The 20,079-nt window shown below is 38.3% G+C and overlaps 1 long non-coding RNA gene across 1 annotated transcript in view; it reads left to right on the plus strand.

Annotated features, from left to right (window-relative positions):
* The window catches only part of LOC144581252 (uncharacterized), a 32,034-nt gene that overhangs the window by 482 nt on the left and 11,473 nt on the right, over positions 1–20,079 (plus strand). The window lies entirely within an intron of this gene.

Raw genomic sequence — 20,079 nt, forward strand, 5'->3', positions numbered from 1 at the left:
AAGAAAGTTACAATTCTAACCAAGATGTCTTCTATGCTGAATTCAGTGCCATGATTAAGAAGGAATGGGACTCTGATACTTGGGATAGGGGCATCTGGATTGATGTCCCTAAAAATCTTGTATCCCCAGGTTACCCTGAGCCCCATCAAGAAGTGTCTTACTCCTTCTATTAAGGGCTGGCACTTCACCTTGCTCCAATATATGGAATCCTTTCCCTTGTAAGATAACCTAGGTTTCCCTCAGAATCTGCCTCCACCTCCTATCCTGGCCACTGGACCTATAAGTAGGGTTAAGCCATAGCATAATCTAGCTGGTGATGTGCTGAGTATAACAAGGAAAGAAAGAGAATACACCAACAAAGTGTTTCAGGACGTAACCTAGCCAGCATGTACTAGAAGGTGCTGAGGGAGTAAGTATGGCACTAAATTCTGAAGAGCTTGATCAGCAGGGCTGGAATATAAAATTGAATATGAGAGAATGAATCAATTTGAAAGTGCTCTCCCAGAATGTAGGGTTTAATACCCTGGCAAAAACCACAGGAAATGACATGAACTCATTGCTACGATAGCTCCTCAAAGTATGGAAAAAACCATGGCCTACATTAAGTCAGGTGTAAATGACAGAGTTGCCGTAGAAGATGGTGGAAAAAGGGATTTAAGACTCAGTGAGGTGGGATTTATAGAATAAACATGCTATGTAAGGTCAGAAAACATTCCAGAAGATTATATTCTGCAGGAGGACCCAAAGGACACACCATTTACCAAGGCTATAAGGAATATTCTGGTGAGAGGGACATCAGCATTACTAAGAAGTTCAGTAGTGGATCTCTTCTGCATGCCAGGGCTCAGAGTAGGAGAGGATCTTATGGAATGAGGATCAATGGTAGAAATGATGATGCCTCTGAAACAATAGAGGCAGGATGACTGCACTTAACTGTCAGAAGTCACGTGGATGTAAATAACATAATGCACTGCAGGGTCAGAGTGGCAAATGGGGAGGCCTGACCTGCAGAGAGCTATGAAGATGGTTAACAGAACATAGTGCCCCTAGTGGGTAGATAGTTAAGAGATAGTTAATAGGACATGGACAGTCAATACAACATGATACCCTGGGGGGAAATAGGCAGCCAACAATATACACTCTATACAATCAAAAGAAATGAAAGGTGGTCACAGGTTTGAGGGAGGTTACCTCAATAAAACATCTTATCCAGCTTCTGGTCCCAAGTCAGGTTTTAGTCCACAACACATGGTTTGAAGGAAAGGCTGAGTACCCAGGAAGAAGGACCCTACAACACATGTGTAGTAATGATTTCTTTAGTCCTTCCATTTACTGAGGTAATTCAGTAAATGTGTGCCAAGGAAAGAGAAATACCCAAACATTTTGAGAACAGATGGACACTGGTTCTGAGTTGATAGTAACACCCAGAGACCTAAAGTGTCTTAATTTGCCCCCTTATTAGAATGGGGGCACATGGGTGCCAGTTATTAAAAGCGATCCTGGCTTAGGTAGGGTTCACAGTGGGCCCACTGGGCTCACAGACTCACTCAGTGGTTCTATTTTTGATCTCTGAATGTATAATTGGAATCTACATAGTTGGTTAGTTGGTACAAGCCCTATAGCAGTTCCTTGGCCTGTGGAGTCAGAGCTATTTGTAGGCGAGAAGGCCAAGTGGAAGTGTCTGAAACTGCCCTTACCTTCTCTGGCCAAGATAGTAAGTGAAAACATATGGCACCTGTGGAGTGGAGGATGGCAGAAATTATTGCTGCTTTTGAAGACCTAGAGAATGTAGAGATGTAGTCTCCGTTATATCTTTGTTTAATTCACCAGTTTGATCCCCTGCAAAATGTGGACAGAGCCTAGATGACACTAGACTACTGAAAACTCAGCCAAGTGCTAAGACAATTGCAATGCCATGCCAGATATGATATCCTTGCTACAGCAGAAAGCATGGCCTTAAGTACCTAGTTTTCGGCTATTGATTTAGAAAATGTGTTTTTCCCTGTCTGTATCATAATGGAAAGTTCATATTCACACAGAATGGATAACAGTATGCATATATAGTTTTTCCTCAGTACTCTACTAACTCTTATGTCCTCTGTCATAATATAGTCTGAAGAGGTGTGGACCACTTAAACATTCTTCAGAATATAATACTAATCTACCATGTCAATGATGTCATGCTAATAGGACCAAAATGAGTAAGAAGGGGTTAGCACATTGGAGGCCTTAGTAAGACAGATGCACTGTGGAGAATGGGAGATAAACCCTACAAAGATCCAGGGAGTTAGCCACATCAAGTTTAATTTTTAGGGGTTGAATGGCATGGGGAATGCCAGAATATCCTCTGAAAGGAAAGGACAAATTAGGGTATTTTTTTTACCTTCCTCACAGAGAATTTTCTGGAAGTGCAATGCCTGGTAGGCCTCTTTGGGTTCTGGAAATATCACATTTCACACCTAGAATTAGTTTCACCCCATATACTGGGTGACACAAAAACTGCCAGCTTTGAGTGGAACTATAGCAGAACAAGGCCCCATAGCATGTCCAGATGCAGTTTTTTTTTTTTTTTTTTTTGAGATGGAGTTTCTCTCTTGTTACCTAGACTGGAGTGCAATGGCGCGATCTTGGCTCACCGCAACCTCCACCTCCTGGGTTCAGGCAATTCTCCTGCCTCAGCCTCCTGAGTAGCTGGGATTACAGGCACACACCACCATGCCCAGCTAATTTTCTGTATTTTTAGTAGAGACGGGGTTTCACCATGTTGACCAGGATGGTCTCGATCTCTTGACCTTGTCATCCACCCACCTTGGCCTCCCAAAGCAGATGCAGTTTTAAGCAGTTCTGCCACTTGAGACATACAAAAGACAGTCCTTATGATACTGATTCAGGTGAACTCCAAAACTGGGGCTTAGCTTGAGAGGGTTCTTGGCTTCAACAAGAGCAAGCTGACAGTGAAAGAAGGCAAGTTTATTAGAGCAATAGTGTATAGCAAAATGTCTGCTCCATAGACAGACCAAGGATGTCTCATAGGCAGAGCATCCCTGAGTAGCAGTGTACAGCAAAGTGGCTGCTTCATAGGCAAAGCAGCCTGGAGCAGCAGCAGCAGTATATAGCAACAGTAGCATTCTGGAGCAGCAGAGGGAGCAGGAGCAGCAATTTTGCCGGCTAGCTATATTTATACCCACTCTTAATTATATGCTAATAAAGGAGTGGGTTTTTGGAATTTTCTAGAAAAGGGGTGGGAATTTTCTAGGAAACGGGTGGGAACCATATTAGGCAACTTCTGGGTCATTACCATGGCACACTTCCATGGCATTTGTAAACTGTCATGGCACTGGCTGGAATGTCTTTAATAGTGAGCAGTGAGGACAACCAGAGGTTGCTTTTGTCATCATCTGCTGGTGTCTCTACTGCATCTTGTTTTTGATCAGCAGGGCCATTACCAGTGTTCAGAAAACAAGTCCTGCTGATCTCCTACCTCGGTATTAAATGCATCTGTGTTGGAAAAAGATGCCATGTGAGTTTTCAGAACCCCTATGGGAAAGCCCCTATGGGGAGATCACAACTTAGCTAGGGTTGTGGAGCAAAGCCATGTCATATCAATGGAAAATATATATCTTTTAAGAACAGTTCCTGACATGTTATTATATCCTGGTGGAGATGAATGCCTGACTATAGGACATTTGTTGGCCATGTAGCCAGAACTGCTTCATGAGCTGAGTTCTGTCAGATCCACCAAGATATAAGGTTGAGTAGCCCCATCAGTGAGATGGAAGTTTCTTTTTTGTTTCTTTTCTTGAGACAGGGTCTTGTTCTGTCACTCAGGGTGAAGTGTGGTGGCATGATCATGGCTCACTGCAGCCTTGACTTTCTGGGCTCACGTGATCCTCTCACCTCAGCCACCTGAGTAGTAGGAACATAGGCACACACCACCATACCTCACTAATCTTTTTAATTTTCTGTGGAGTTGGGGCTCCACTATGTTGCTCAGGCTGGTCTCGAACCCCTGGGCTCAAGGGCATTTCCTGCCTCAGCCTCCCAAAGTGCTGGAATTAGAGGCATGAGCCAAGATGTAAGTTTTATATAGAGGATCAAGCAAAGCAGGATGGGAGGGCATAAACAGTTGCCTGATCAGGTAGAGGGGATCCTCTATGATATCTACCACTGTTGCGCTAGTACCTTTCCCTTACCTTACAGCTATGGCCTTGCACCAGATCCCATGTGACACAGGCATTCAAGTGTTCTTTAATAAGTGTGTCTGTATGTGTGTGTTTGTGTGTGTGTGTGTGTGTGTGTGTGTGAGAGAGAGAGAGAGAGAGAGAGAAAGATTCAAGACCCAAGACCTTTCAAAACATGAAACTTAGGAGGGCCTTCATGCTCAATTCTAAGAGCCCTCATGCCTAGTTATGAGGCTAGGGTAGCAGTGGGCAACATTTCTAAATGTTTTGGAGAGTTAGGTGGTCAGTTCCTGGTGTGACCCTGGCCCCAGGTCCCCAGATTCTTACCCTAGTGTTATAGTAGCAGACTCAGGGCTTGGGATTGGTTTAAGATTTTGAGTACAGTGGCTTTGCTCAGTCATGCACATATAGGGACTCATGTAACACCACTTTTCCAAGGTGAAAATGCAATCCTTCTTCTTGGGCTAAAAGGTCCGTTTCCGAAAATCACGTGAACTGATTGGTTCTTGAGGCAATTTAGTGTAGGGCAAAGAATATAAGCTGGAGTGATGAATGACTGGGGAGGGAAATGAACATTTCTCTTTCCCTTTTATTTTTCAAACATAAAGGAGAAGGTTTGGTAGAGGAAGAGGATTAATCATGATTTGAACTCCTTGAATTTGAAGTGCTTATGTACTATAATTTGAATATGGTTTATCCCCATCCAAACTCATGTTGAGGATGGGTTCCCAATGTGATAGTGTTAGGAGGTGGTACCCTTAAGAGGTGTTTGTGTCATGAGGAATCTGTCCTGATGGAGGGATTAATGCGATCTTTTTGGAGTGAGAGAGTTCTCGTGCTCATGGGACTGGATTAGTTACTGTGAAAGGGTTGGTTGTTATAAAGTGAGGCTGCCTCTTGTGGTTGGTGTCTTTTGCATGCACCTGGTTCCCGTTTTACTTCTTTGCCATGTTTTGATGCAACATGAGGCCCTCACCAGAAGTCGTCAGATGTGACTGCCCAATCTTGAACTTCCCAGCCTGCAAAACTGTGAGTTAAGTAAAACATTTCTTTATAAATGTCTAAGTCTTAGGCATTGTTGTAGCAACACACAACAAACTAAGACACTGGCATTTCTAAGTGGAGCAGCTCAGTATTTATTTGAGAGGTATGGATCTAGAGCTCAGAAGAAATGTCTGGGCTGAAGATACATATTATGGATGTACTTACAAGAGTAAGTTAGGTTGCCGCAATGAGTAGTACAGATAGAAAAACTAAGGACAGAACACCTAAGAAGCCTGATACATGTAAGACTTTGGCAGAGAGTAGCACAGAATTGAAACAGAGTACAGCCTTACATCAGTATTACCACGCATATCGCTGTACATCCTTCTTTTTCTTTAAAAAATTGGGGTAAAGTACACATAACATTTACCATCTTCACCATTTTTAGATGCACAGTTCAGTGACATGAACTACATTCACACTGTTGTGCAACCATTACCACCATTCATCTCCAAAACTGTTTCCTTTTCTTTTATTTTTTGAGACACAGTTTTGCTCTTGTTGCCCAGTCTGGAGTGCAATTGTGTGATCTTGGCTCACTGCAACCTCCACCTCATGGGTTCAAGCGATTCTCCTGTCTCAGCCTCCCAAGTAGCTGGGATTACAGGCACCTGCCACCATGCCCAACTAATTTTTCACAGAGATGTGGTTTCACCATGTTGGCCAGGCTTGTCTCGAACTCCTCACCTTGTGATCTACCCACCTCAGCCTCCCAAAGTGCTGGGATTATAGGCATGAACCACCACGCCTGGCCCAGAACTGTTTTCATCTCCCAAACTAAAAGGTATATCTACTAAACAGTAACTCCTTCCACTGCTCCCTCAGCCCCTGCAAAGCACTATTCTACTTTCTGTTTCTATAAATTTAACTACTCACAGTGCCTCATTTCAGTGGAACCATACAGCATTTGCCCTTTTGTCACTTAGCATAATATTCTTGTAGTAGTTTACTTGGGTTGCTATAATAAAATTCCACAGACTGGGTAGTTCACGAACAGCAGAAACTTATTTGCTGGAGGCTAAGAAGTCCAAGATCAAGATGCCAAAAGTTTCTAATAAGGGCTTTTTTCATGCCTTGTCAGTGGCTGCTTTCTCACTACATCCTCAAGTGGCCTTTCCTTGGTTCTTTGAGAGAGAGAGAAAGAGTCTTTCTGATGTCTCTTCTTATAAGGATACTAATCCTACAAAATCAGAATCCCATCCTTATGATTTCATTTAACCTTAATTACTTCCTTACAGGTCCTATTTCCAAATACCCCCACATTGGAAGTTAGGGCTTTAACATATGAATTTTGCAGGGACACAACCATTCAGTCCATAATAGCTCTCAAGTTTCCAGTTTTTTACACAGAATTGGAGTCCTACTCTATGTTCAATTTCAGAATCTGGTTTTTGAAATATAATTTTCATAGTTATTGAGTACCATAACAGTTACAGAAATCCAGCAGAACCTTCCTTCATCCTTCCCCACCCCAGATTTCTGCTTCCAAATTAATTTCAATTTCTGTTTTTAAATTACTTTTAATTCCAGGTTACTTACAAATATCTCAACTACTTCTTCTGATATTGCCTTCATATTTATTAATAACTGTTTTATTTCTTGATTTTAAAATTTTGTGTATCAGCTAGGACTTCCTACAGGGGAAGGATTCAGTTGTTTTATACCTCTCATCCTGTACAGAAACTCACTTCTCTCATATTCTCCCAATATATTGTTGTATCACTATATTATGTTAAATCAATATTCAGTGTTTTATGCCTATGTAAGGATTTTTCACAACTGAGAGATTAGAAGGAGAGGCAGTTAAGTGCATAGACTCTGCCACTAGACAGCCTGGCTTCAAATCTTGATTTTGTCATTTAATAGCTACATGATCTTGAACAAATCTCTTCCACTCTGTCTCACTTTCCCCATATTTAAAATGGGAAATGGCATATCTCATAAGATTTATATGAGGATTAAAAGATTAAGCACTCAGAGTCATACTTGGTATATAGCAATTGGCATGTATTATATATTATTGTTGTTCATTGTATAGATATTTTCCCTAGAGTTTGTGAATCCTTCTGTATTCCTGCTCCATTTTGGAAGATTACTCTTCAGGCCTAATATACAACTATTGTCCTAGAGACGCCTTTGTCATCATAGTGGAATTTTTTAAGTCTCTTTTTCATGTTGGATCTGGCTTTCCCTATATCCCATGGCTTCATCTTTTTAAATTTATGACCTCATTTCGATAAAGTAAATCTAGGTTTCTGAGAAAGAGTGTATAGTATATAAATACTTTGAGATTTTCCCTGTCTGAAAATGCCTTTATTCTACCCTTACACTTGATTGATAATTATTGGACATAAAATTCTAGGTTTAGGTAATTTTCCTCAGAATTTAAAAATTTACTTTTCAAATCAAAGCTGTGTATGCATTTACTTTAAAAAGTCAAATACAGTCATGCTCATGCACTGCGTAACAACATCAATGATGGACAGCATATACGATGGTGGTCCCATAAGATTATAATGAAGCTGAAAAATTTCTGTCAGCTAGTGATGTCATAGCCATGGTAATGTCACAGCATAACACAAAAGGCGATGTGTTAACATTACCTTTTATATGTTTAAATATGTTTAGATATGCAAATACCATTATGTTACAATTGCCAACAGTATTCAGTACAGTAACACATTGTTCAGGTCTTTAGCCTAGGAGCAATAATTTATACCATATAGCCCAGGTTTGTAGTAGGCTATATGCTCTAGGTTTGTGTAAATACACTCTATAATGTTCACACAATGACTGTATCACCTAACCATACATTTCTCAGAACATATCCTCATTGTTAAGCAATGTATGAGTGTAATCATATAAGGCTGATGTATTAGTTTGCTTGAGCTTCCATAACAAAATTCCACAGGTTGGGTGGATTAAACAACAGAAATTTTTCTCATAGTTATGCTGGCTAGAATTCCAAGATCAAGATGCAATCAGGGTTCGTTTCTGATGTGGCCTTTCTTCTTGACTTGTATATGGCCACCTTCTTGCTGTGTCCTCACATGGCCTCTTTTCTGTGTGTACATGAGACAGAGAGATCTTTGGTGTCTCTTCTTATAAGGACACCAATTCTATCAGATTAGGGGGCTATCCTTAGTACCCAATTTAGCCACAGTTACCTCCTTAAAGGCTCTGTCTCTGAATACAGTCACATTAATGGTTAGGGCTTCAGCATATAAATTTTAGGGGACCCAATTCAGTATATAACAGCTTGCTATGAAAAACAGCAATATCCTTGTATCTCAACACTATTTCCCACTCCCAGAAGCAATAAATTTCAATTCCTTTAATGCATTATTTTGGTATTATCTACCTATGTCAAAATAACATACTTACATTGTTTCTTCACTTTTGAGTTTTAAGTCACTGACTTCACACTATGGAAGATGAGTTTAGCTCTTCTTTTATACTCACCCATGCTTAATGTAATCTTACATTTTTACATTTTTTATACCTTGCCCTCCCAATTGCTTTCTTCTTATTTTAGTTGTATGGACAGTATTATGTTGACTATGTACTTGTTATTGAGATTTGAATTACATAGTACATTAGGATTATTTTTTCCTGTCCTGCACAACTTTTTGTTTTCTTTAGATTTACTTTTTTTCTCCCTCTCTTTTTCTATGTATTTATCACCAATTAATTTCCAAAATAAACTCCCAATTATGTAAATATTCTTCCATTATGTTTAAATAAATTAGGTATTCTATCAATTTTATTTTGTGGACAAAGTTTCTCTTGGGAATCTTCTGACCTGCTTTAAACTAGACTGGTTGCACTCTAGGTATGCAACACAACTTTTATTTTGGGATCTCTTTTCACAATAATCATGGCGACTTTCCCTGCTACTATTCTGTTAGATTCATTGTTTCCTGGATCTCATATCTCTCTCTTTCTTGAGTTATGCTCTCTTTTGCCAGAACACATCTTCCGGTAGCTTCCTGAGAAAGTGTATATGCATAGCACACTTTTAAGATCTTTCAAGTTTGCAAATGTCGTTTTTCTACTCCAACACTTGATTGATAGCTTGGCTGGAGATGGAATTTTGAATGCGAAATTCTCTAAAAATTTTGAGGACATTGTTTCATTGTATTTTAGCTTCCAGTGTTGCTGTTGAGAAGTCAGATATTACTCCAGTTCTTTTTTATATATTTACTTTTTCACTAAGTAATACATTCACATGGTTCAAATTAATAATAAAAATGCAATGAAAAACCTTCCTCCCACCAACATTCTTCTTCTACTCAGTTCTCCTTTTCTCCAAACAGATAACTATTGTTATTAGTTTCTTTTTCATACTTCCAGGATTTTGTCTTGCATATTTAAGGAAATATAAATATAAGTATTCTTATTTTACACCTGTTATAAAAGGTAAAATACAGTATATATACATGTATACATTCACACACTTGCTGTCCTGAACTTGGCTTTTTTAGATTGTTTAGATTGTTTACTTAACAATATATCCCAGAAGTCTTTCCACATAAGTACATAATTTACTCTCATTTTCACAGCCTCATAATCTCCCTTTGTGTGAGTGTAACAATTTTATTTAGAAGGCTCTCTTTCAATGAACATTTTGATTATTTCCAGTCACTCCAATGACAAACATTGCTTCAATTAATAATCTCCAGTCTTCTGCCAGGGTTGGGAGGGATACTCACTGAGGTACTTGGAGTGGATGAGTGAGGGTCTGTTTTTGAAACATTTAACCAAGCCTCCCATTTTTAGTCCTATTTTCACCCTTGCTTATTAGAGAATACTATTCTCTGAGCTTGGGGGTTCTGTGATGTAAATTAGATTACTTCTCACCTTTCTCTAATTTAGGGATAGAATGCAACTATCTCAAATCTAGTAAGTTGATTGCCATCTGCCCATCTGTACTCCAGCTTCTAAAATTGTGTTACTGTTGTCTCCTATCCATTTCTATTACTGTACCTTTAAATATCTTTATTGTAATTTTAATGGAATGTTTAGGAAGAAATAAAGTCTAATGCTAAGTTCATCCCAAAATATTTTATTGGAAGTTCATGCCTTAGAATTTTGAAATTGTTCTTCTGAAATCTTTTAGCTGTGTGTGGTTTGAGAAGCCTACTGTTCTATCTCTTGTCCATTATACATGACACATTGTTCCTCTCTGAAAACTTCTAGTTGTTCTTTTTATCCTTCATATTTAGAAACTTTTCTATAATATGATTTTTTTAATCTTGTAGGTTGCTATGAAAAGAAAAAAACATGATTTTAAATAAGTCTATTTTTATTCATTGTGGTAGGGACTTAATGGGCTGTTTCAATCTGGTGACACATATTTTGCATTTAGTTCTTTAAAGATTTTTTTGATTTCTTCTATTAGCACTTTGATTGTTTCTTCTTACCATTTTTCTGTTCTTTCATTATGGAAATTGTATTATTTCTGTGTTTTACCTTTCATATGATAATTTTATTATCTTTTTCCTATTTTAAAAAATCTCTTTCTTACTGTATTCTACATTTGGAGATTTTTTCCCCTACTCTTTTAACCTTCTATTGATATGTGGAGCTTTTCCTGCCTTCTGATTGTTTCTTTTAAAATAGAATTCTGCACTCATCTCATGGATATTATATATTCTTATCTATTTATGAATATTACATATTTTTATGGCTTTCTTCTGTTTCATGTGTTGTCTATTTTACTCTTGGTTTCTTTTTTATGGTTTGTCTAGGTCTCACCAAAACAATGTTAGTCCTTTAACAAACTTCTATTTATATTTAAGAATGGGATTCTCCATAGCGTTAGAAGGGATCCAGTTATTTCATTGTGGTACACACAAATGCCAGTTTTCATAGATACTTTTTTTTTTTCTGAGCATTCTGTTCCCTGCACTGGAGTGTAGTGATGTGATCATGGTTTGCTGTAACTTCGAAATCATGGGCTCGAGTGAACCTCCCACTTCAATCTCTGTAGGTACTTTTTATTAGGCTAATTAGTTTACATGGAGAGGAATCCTTCAATCTCCTTCCTTGTGCACATAAGCACTGTTGACAGTACTCAGGAAGCTGAGCAAGGGAAAGGACCTTGAGTGGGGAGAATGTCTCACCTTTCAATATGCAAACTTTCACTTAATTATTCCTTTTTTTAGTACAACTTATTGTACCTACCCTTAGCTGCTCTCATAAGTTCACACCTTTTCTGGTTTAACTTCTCCAGAAAGCAAACCATTATTTTCTGAGAGAAGGAGCACTTGACTAACACAGGGGCTGGAGGAGGGGGTCTAATCGCTCCTTACTAAAATTTTAACTAATTGACTGGGCGTGGCAGTTCACACCTGTAATCCCAGCACTTTGGGAGGCTGAGGTGTATGGATCACTTGAGGTCAGGAGTTCGAGACAAGCCTGGCCAGCATGGTGAAACCCCGTCTCTACTAAAAATACAGTAATTAGCCTAGTGTGGTGGCAGGCACCTGTAATACCAGGCTGAGGCAGGAGAATGGCTTGAACCCGGGACGCAGAGGTTGCAGTGAGCTGTGATTGCACCACTGCACTCCAGCCTGAGTGACAGAGCAAGACTCCATCTCAAGAAAAAAAGAAAACAAAAATTTCAACTAATACTTCTGTTCTTAGTCCAATGAGGTCCCTTCAACAGTTAACTGGTGCCTCAAATTCCTGAGCCTCTGTATTGCCCTGTGGAGTGAATCACATACTCTTAACTCATCATCATTATCAATGGCAGATTGGAATTTCAGCTTTTCCTGCTTTTCTAGGTCACTCAATGTTTATCCACTGATCTTCCAAAATTTTGTTAATATTTCCCAGGAACTATTGTCTCTTCTCCATTTCTGTTTATATTATGGGATTTCAAGATGGATTTGAGATAAATGAATGTGTTGTATTTCATATTAGGACTCTAGAGAAATAGAACCAATAGGAGAATATATATAGTATTATATATATAGTATAGTCTCCTAGATGATGAAAACATATATAGTATTAAATATATAGTATATTCTCCTAGACAATGAAAAAATATATAGTATTATATATAGTATATTCTCCTATTAGTTCTATTTCTCTAGAGAGTCCTAATGTGAAATGCAATACATTCATTTATCTTAAGTCCATTTAGAAATCCTATTAAAATGGGAAATATAAACAGAAATGGGGAAGAAACAATAGTTCATGGGAAATATATATATATATATATATAAAATGTGTGTGTGTGTGTGTGTGTGTGTATATATATATATATATGTAGAGAGAAAGAGAGAGAAGAGAGATTCATTTTTAAGGAGCTGGCTCACATGATGGAAACTGACAAGTCTGAAATTTTTAAGGCAAGCTGGCAGGCTGAAAAGTTAGGTAAGAGATGATGTTGTGATCTTGATTCTGAAATTCATAGGGCATGTTGCAGGCTAGAAAGTCAGGTAAAATTTTTATGTCTTGAGGCAGAATTTCTTCCTTTCCAGGAAGCCTCAAGTTTTGCTCTTAAAGTCTTTAACTGATTTGGTGAGGCCCATCCAGACAATGAAAAACAATCCATTGTGTTGTGTCAATAGATTATAAATATTAATCACAACTACAAACTACCCTCACAGCAACATCTGGACTAGTTTTTAAACAAACAACTGGACATCACAACCTGGCCAACTTTACACATAATATTAACCATCACAGTCTACCCACTGTCAACTTGACACCTGTACACATCTCTTTAAAGAATACCTAACCTCCAAATATAGACAATAACAAAATGATACTTTCACTTATTATGATACAGATATCCTGTGTTCAACTGAAAATGCACTAACCTTTTCCCCAGAAGAGGACACAAAGTCCTTGGGCAATGTCTACCCTTCCCCTTAATGTCCTGTAACTTAAATGCTATGATATAAAACTAATACATACTGTGTTATATGATAAGATAATAAGAGAGGGAACAATCCAAAGGTATTTGCTATATATACACACACAAACACAATCATAATGAAATAAGGAAAAAATACACATGACAATTACAGCTGTCATTTCTGCAACTGGTTATGTGGTCATAGCTGGTTTTTATAACTAGTTTATTTCGCTATCCATTCCATATTCCTTCTGCTCTCAGCAAGTACTTCAGCTGGTCATGGTTCTTTGCTGGGTCAGGTGACCTACACCTTCATTCCTGAAGAGGAATGAAGTTCCACCAGTTAGTCCTGGTTGAATTGGGTTATTGCAGTTTTCTGTTGACTTTAATCATAGGGCATGGAAACACTAAGAGATAGAAGTACTAGTACTAGGGGATATTAGTACTAGTATTAGTACTAAGGGATACTAGTGTGTGGTAGTACTAAGCCCTAAGTGACAAGCTCTTCCTTAACTTCCATTGTGGAATAGACTCTAATTTCCCCCTTGTTAATCAAAACCAATAACTCCAGCTGTTGGAAGCATTTCAGAGTAGACCCTAAGCCTGGCATAAACAGGCCTTAAAGAAACTGGCCATAAACAGAATATCTATAGCACTGTGACATCTTCCTGATGGCAGTGACGCACATTGCTAGAGGTTGTTGGTTTACTGGAGCCAGGGAAAGAAATATCTAACCTGCCCTTGGGCGGAAGACTGCTGTGGGGGGGCTTCTGAACCATAAACAATAGCAAGAGTGGCAGGTGCCTTAATGACATGTTCCAGCTGCAGTAGATAAGCCCACCAAAGCCTGTTTCTTGCCACTAGTAAAGAATGCTTTGTTCCCTGCAAAGAATGCTTTTAGTTAAATGATGATTATCACTTACTTACTGTCAATAAATATGTGGGTCAAAGTCTGTTTGAGGCCTCTCAGCTGGGAATGCTGAGGCACCCTGTCCGTCCCATACCTTTTTGTTCTCTATCTCTGTGTATGTTTCTTAATTCCTTCAGTGCCACCTGGGTTGGGGTCTGCATGACTGAGCTCGTCTTGGCATCCGGCTAGTACAGCAAGTCTATTCATTGCCTGTTTATTCACAAGCACGAGAAGCCCAAAGTGGCTTGGTGGCAGTCTTAACTTCAATGGAATCATTGTTGAGTGTCCTGCTGGAAGCATTCCTCCCTTTGGAACTAAGATCTTCAGACCAACAGAGCATAAGATCATGGAAGCAGGAAGCAAAAATTTTGGTAGTGGATCACTAGGGGTGCTAGAGAGTGATGCCACTCCCATTTCCACCCCTTGATTCTTGGGCCCATGAAACCTGGCTATAAAAAAAAAATAGCTCATATACAACTTCCTGGAGAACATTACTCCTATATAGAGTTGCCTGTAAGAAATTGCTACCTACCTCATGCTGTAACTGAGTTTTCAAAAGGCAATTCTGTTAAGCCAGCTGCTTCAGGATAATAGGGAACATGACTTAATACCAGTAATTCCATGGCCATGAGCCTATTGTTGCACTTCACTTGCTGTGAAGTAAGTTTCTTATCAGAAGCAATGCTGTGTGGAGTACCATAATGGTGAATAAAGCATTCTGTACATCCATGGACAAGAGTTTTGGCAGAAGCATTGCAACCAGGGAAGGCAAATCCATATCCAGAGTGTCTGTTCCAATAAGAAAAATATGATGCCCCTTCCATGATGGTTGTGGTCCAACATAATCAACCTGCTACCAGAAAGCTAGTTAATTTCCCTGGAGAATGTTTCCATATGGAGGACTCAGTTTTGGTCTTTAATGCTGTCAGGCTTAATCTCCTTGGACAGGGATGGAAGGGCTATCTTTACTAGCAAAGAAGACTCAGTTGAATTTAGGGGTTTAAATTCTTTAATGAAGGTGCCCGGCTTCATCAGGATCTACCCCATGTCCTCCCTCATTTAAACTTTCAGAATCCAATTCCTTCCTAATCAATGCTCTCACTTTAACATCAAACACCCTGAGAGTTGGGAATTCAATTTACATTGTAATTCAGCCACTTGCAGACATAGAAACTTTGAGGTCACTTATACAGTACTTGTGTTGGGAATTTGAAGCCCTGAACTCATCCCTTTCTTCTGCAACTTTATCCAGCACAATTAAGAGCAACCAACTAATCCCATCTTACTTGTTAGTTTCACAAAAAATGTTCTCAGGTATAAAATACATGTTTGGTCACTCAGAACCTTGACTCTTCCAAGTATGTGATTGAGGAGTATCTAGTGATGATATTTTGTGGATTTCTTTTTGTTTTTGTTTTTTTTTTTTGAGACAGAGTCTCACTTTGTTGCCCAGGATGAAGTGCAGTGGTGCAATCTTGGCTGACTGCAACCTCTGCCTCCCGGGTTCAAGCAATTCTCATGCCTCAGCTTCCTGAGTAGCTGGGATTACAGCCAGGTGCCACCATATCCAGATAATTTTTTTTTGTATTTTTAATAGAGTTGGGGTTTTGCTATGTTGGCCAGTCTGATATTGAACTCCTGGCCTCAAGTGATTTTCCCACCTTAGCCTCCCAAAGTGTTGGGATTATGGGTGTGAGCCACCATGCACGGCCACGTTTTGTGTATTTCTACTGCCTCATCATGCCATTGACTATTTGTGCTCTCTTTACCGCTGGAAACAGTCATTAGTATCTTTAAATCTAATCAGATTAGAGAACTAATTATAAAACCCCAGAATTCACACTTAAGATTGTTTATAGAAATAATATAAAAATAAAAAGTACAGAGAATGAGAACAGTGCAGTAAAGATGATTTAAGTTTACAATGTAAAATTAATGCTGTTTGTTGAGAAAACAGTTATTTTTTAAATTAGAAATATGGGCCAGATGATGGGACATAGTTTCTTGGAAAAAAAATGTATCCACATTCTTATTTGTAAAGTCAGAAAGTTCATTTATCTTTCTGAATCACTTGTCAAAGATAAATTGGCAAGTCAATACTTGAAAAAAATATTTGGTTGTCATCAGAGCAGAAAATGAAGAGTCATCCCATATCTAATTAATAACTTTTTAAATAGTGGACTTCTAAAAAGTGGGCCCCGCTATTTTCCCTACTGTCTAACATCATAAAATGATAAGTGTATCTTCACTGGAAGAAACATTCTTCAATAAACAAAGTAAGGCATTGTAATCAACAAAATAATAAAAATTGGGACCTGATCCACAAAATGTCTTTTTCTCTTATTACCCTCTAGCTAAAGAACATCAAATTCTCAACTGTAGTTATATCTGTATCCAAATATCTAACAATTGTGTTGTGTTATTAGAGTTTGAGTTGTATTGCAATATGGTAATTCTGGAGTCCTAATAAAGGAAAAGGAGTCAGGCTGGCAGGAGCAGGAGAAAGCAAGAAGATAAAGCAGATAATCTATAAGTCTGCATTTCTTCATGGTCCAGGACACATACCCCTCCTGTGCAGATAACTCACAATCTTCCTGTGTTCAGCTATTACCAAACCCTCGTCTGATAGAAAAATGCAAGTTAGCTCACTGCAACCTTGGCATTATCAGTACTGCATGCAGCCCTCTCCAGCACAAGCACCATCCTAAAATATTGCCAGGAAGACTTTGTCTTCTTGCAGTCAGCCCCTCTCTTGCTGATTTGCTCATTGCTTTCTTGCAGCATATTTTCATAGTTATTCTAATAAATTTACCTTTCTTTACCTACAGCTGTCTTGATAAATTCTTTTTACCACTCATGCCACCAGCCTGGATAGTTACTACCCATGGCAGTAATCTTGTATTTGACTAATTGGTTTTGGTCAAGGCTTCACATAAAAAATTATTTCTTTTTTTTCCTCATGTGAATAAACCCGAAACAAATTATTTCTTCATTTAATCTTTTTCACTTTTTTTCGTTATTTCAGCTTTTATTTTAGATACGAGGGTACATATGTAGGATTATTCATTGATCATATTGGGTCCAGCTAGTGAGCACAATACCCAAAAGTTAGTTTTTCAAACCTTGCCCCCATCCTCCCTCTCCCAACTAGTAAACCACTGTGTCTATTGTTTTCATGTTTATATCCATGTGTGCTCAGTGTTTAACTCCCACTCCTAAGTGAGGACATGCAGTATTTGGTTTTCTGTTCTGGTGTTAATTTCTTTGATTATGGTTTCCAGCTCCATCCATGTTGCTACAAAGGACATGATTCCTTTTTTCATGGGGGTGTAGTATTCTATGCTGTATATGTACCACATTAAAAAAAATCTGATCCACCATCGATGGGGACCTAGGTTGACTCCATCCATGTCTCTGCAATGGTGACTAGTACACCAATGAAAATATGAGTGCATGTGTCTTTTTGGTGTACTAATCTGTATTCCTTTGGCTATATACTCTAGTGGAATTTCTGCATTGAATGGTAGCTCCGTTTTAAGTTCTTTGAGAAATCTTCAAACTGCTTTCCACAGTAGCTGAACTAAGCTACATTTCCACCAGCAGAGTTTAAATGTTCCCTTTTCTTCATAGCCTCACCAGCATCTGTTGTTTTTGACTTTTTAATAATACCCCTTCTGACTGGAGTGAGATGGTCTCATTGTGGTTTTGATTTGCATTTCTCTGGTGATTAGTGATGTTGAGCATTTTTCCATATTGTTGGCCACTTGTGTGACTGCTTTGGAGAAGTCTCTGATCACATCTTTTAAATGAAGTTTTTAATGTTTTGCTTATAGATTTAAGTTCCTTATAGATTTTGGATATTAGATGCATAGTTTGTGAATATTTTGTCCCACTCTGTACGTTGTTTACTCTGTTGATCACTTCTTTTGCTGTGCCAAATCTCTTTAATTTAATTAGGTCCTACTTGCCAATATTTGTTTTTGTAGCAATTGCTTTTGGGGAATTAGCCATAAACCCTTTGCCAAGATGTTAAGAAGGGTATTTGCTAGGTTTTCTTCTATGATTTTCTTGTCTTTTTCTTTTTGGTTTTTGAAACAGAGGCTCGGTCTTGTTGTCCAGGCTGCAGTGCAATGGCACAATCTTGGCTCATCAAACCTGCGCCTCCTCGGTTCAATGGATTCTCCTGCTTCAGCCTCCTGAGTAGCTGGGATTATAGGCATGCGCCACCATGCCCAGCTTATTTTGTACTTTTAGTAGAGATGGGGTTTCTCCATATTGGTCAGGCTGGTCTCAAACTCCCAACCTCAGGTGACTTACCCGCTTCAGCCTCCTAAAGTTCTGGATTACAGGCACGAGCCACTGTGCCTGGCCAGTTTTCTTATGTGATTTTTATAGTTTGAAGTCTTACATTTACATCTTTAATCCATCTTAATTTTTCCATATGGTGAAAGGTAAGAGTCTAGTTTCGTTCTTCTGCATATGCCCAGCCAACAATCTTAGCACCATTTATCCAATAGGGAGTCCCTTTCCCATTGCTTGTTTTTGTCAGCCTTGGTGAATTTGTTCACTTTTAACACAAGTTAGAAATTCCATCTTTACTTAAATGTGTGATTCATATTCAAAAGCAACCTAAAAAAAGACATTTTGTGCATCAGGCTCCAATTTTTATTATTTTGTTGATAACAATGCCTTACTTTGTTTTTTGAAGAATGTTTCTCCCAATGAAGATACACTTATAATTTTATGATGTTAGACAATGGGTAAAAAGTCTGTGTTTATTTTACTGAATGTTGAGATTTAAACAATGAGGCTTCTGTTCAGTGAGTTGTAGTGTTTATTTTACTGAATGTTGAGATTTAAACAACGAGGCTTCTGTTCAGTGAGTTGTATTCTGACTTAGAAATTTTACGTATATTTGAAAGGAAAATATGTGCTAAATAAACAGTATTGCTGTGGAAATTATCTGTTTAAATTTAGAATAACTGTCCCAACTATAATTATTACTTTTCTTTTTCTTTTTGAGATGGAGTCTTATTGTGTCACCTGGGATGAAATGCAGTGGTGGGATCATGGCTCACTGAAGCCTTGATTTCTTGGGCTCAAGTGATTCTCCTGCTTCAGCCTCCTGAGTAGCTGGGACTGCAGGTGCATGACACTATGCTGGGCTATTTATTTTTTTTTGTATTTTTTGTGGAGATGGGGTTTTGCCATGTTGCCCAGGCTGGCCTTGAATTCCTGGGCTCAAGTGATCCATGCACTTCAGCTTCCCAAAGTGCTGGGACTACGAGTGTGAGCCACCACGCTTGGCCTAATTACTACTTTTACTTTTGTATTTTGAAGTACACTGAGATAGTTAAAGAGTAACAGACCTTTTAAGACAGTATCAAAGATGTGAAACAAAAAACAAACACCTCACTAGAAGTACCAAAGAACCTAATAGATATGACTGAAGGTGGAATTTGTTATTTGGGAGATTTAATCATGAAATTCTTCCTAAACTAAAAAGAGATGGAAATTGTAAGAGAAAGATTGAGTGACATAGAAATTAAATGCAGTAGATCTAATATCTACACAAGGTTTGTAGAAAACAAACAATTAAAGAAATAATAGAAACAAATTTCCTGAAAGTCTGGGTCCTCCAGATCTAAATGCTCCACCAAATGCTGAGTAAGAAAAATTTGAGAGCACACATAAGAAGAATAGTTAGACATATCCTAGTGAAACTCTTTAGGCACATAAAAAAGATAAAATCCTCCATGCTCCCAGAGGGAGAAAAAAGTAACTTTTAAAGAGAAAATTAAAATGTAATTGGACTTTTTTAACCCAAAAAGTTTATGCTAGACTATAATGGAGCAATGTCTCTAAAGTTCTGAAGGAAAAAGATCATAAACCTCGAATTCTATACACAACCAAACAATCATTTGTAGTAGTAATATTCTATAAAGTTTAATGCAATTGTTTGTAAAGAATTCCTAAAATTATAGTAACATACTATCATAACAGAGTAAAAAGTAGAGAAATAAAACTGAAGCTCAAGGTAATGTGAACACATTTGAAAGTGGAGTTAGGATGTA

Source organism: Callithrix jacchus, chromosome X (assembly GCF_049354715.1).
Source record: "Callithrix jacchus isolate 240 chromosome X, calJac240_pri, whole genome shotgun sequence".
NCBI lineage: Eukaryota > Metazoa > Chordata > Mammalia > Primates > Cebidae > Callithrix > Callithrix jacchus.